Here is a 1,201-nt window from a genome sequence, read left to right as displayed (position 1 = left end):
GGTAGCAGTCATGAAAAAAAATGGCCGTTAACAATTTAGGGTTTCCAGGTCTGGGTTGGAAAATGCCTGGAGACTTTGGGGGTGGATGCGGGAGAGGGCGGGGTTGGGTTGGGGGAGGGGAGGGGCCTCAGCATGGTACAATGCCATAGAGTCCACCCTGCAAAGCAGCCATTTTCTCCAAGGGAGCTGATCTATGTCAGCTGGAGATCAGTTGTAAAAGCGGGAAATCCCCAGGCCCCACCTGGAGGCTGGCAACCCTATACATTAACATACAAATCCCTGAAGGCTGAAAAAAGATTGTGGCTCCCAAATGTTTGGGCTGGCTTTTAGAGCCAAAGAAAATTTGTCAACCTACCTCACAGATATGTTGTGGGGGGGGGGGCGATGGGACTCTGTCTGACCAGACAGCTGACATAGTGTGGTGGTCAATGTGTTGAACTAGCACTGGAGAGGCCCTGATTCAAATTCTCACTCTCGCATGAAGCTCACTTGATGACCTTGGGCCAGAAATTCTCTGTCAGTCTAACCCTCCCTAACAGGTTTGTTGTGAGGATAAAATGAAGGAGATGAGAGCCACACACACTACCCTGAGCTCCTTGTAGGAAGATTGGGATACATGTGGGAAAACAGAGATTTTGTTTTTTAAAAAAACCTTTCAACATACAAACTAAGAAACCATTTCCAACATTTCAGTATTCAAAATTCTCAATACAAAATATAAAAAAAATACAATACAAATGACCGATTACAAATCCAACATCAAAGTCTTACAATGCACCAGTTCAGTAATTCCATAATTCACTATTAACAGTATTAACCACATATGTGGTGGTTAGGGTTGCTTGGCTACAAGCGGGGGATGAGTTGCCACATCCAAACTCCTGGAGATTTGGAGGTGGAGCCTGGGGAGGCAGGGACCTCAGTGGAGCACAAAGCCATAAAGTCCACTCTCCAAAGCATCCGTTTTCTCCAGGGGAGTCTGATCTCTGTAGTCTGAAGATGACCTATAATTCCAGGGGATTCCGAGGTCCCACCTGGAGGTGGCATCCCTGGGGGGGTGGATGTGACTGGATTGGGGAATGCTCGAAGCACAGGAATACTTGCACAGGAGGATTTCCAGAAAATTGTAGCTGGTGAGCTAAGAACCCCTCATATAGAGTCAGGGGTCATTTCCTGCAGGAGCGCACAGGAGCGGAGCTCC

General features: G+C 47.5%; 1 protein-coding gene across 1 annotated transcript in view; it reads left to right on the top strand.

The window, feature by feature from the left end:
• The window catches only part of SP6 (Sp6 transcription factor), a 41,438-nt gene that overhangs the window by 31,462 nt on the left and 8,775 nt on the right, over positions 1 to 1,201 (top strand). The gene's annotated exons all lie outside the window — the stretch shown is intronic.

Source organism: Gekko japonicus, unplaced genomic scaffold (assembly GCF_001447785.1).
Source record: "Gekko japonicus isolate JY-2015 unplaced genomic scaffold, Gekko_japonicus_V1.1 scaffold8, whole genome shotgun sequence".
NCBI classification, from domain to species: domain Eukaryota; kingdom Metazoa; phylum Chordata; class Lepidosauria; order Squamata; family Gekkonidae; genus Gekko; species Gekko japonicus.
Note: the sequence above shows the minus strand (reverse complement) of the source record. Positions and strands in the feature narration are given on the sequence as shown.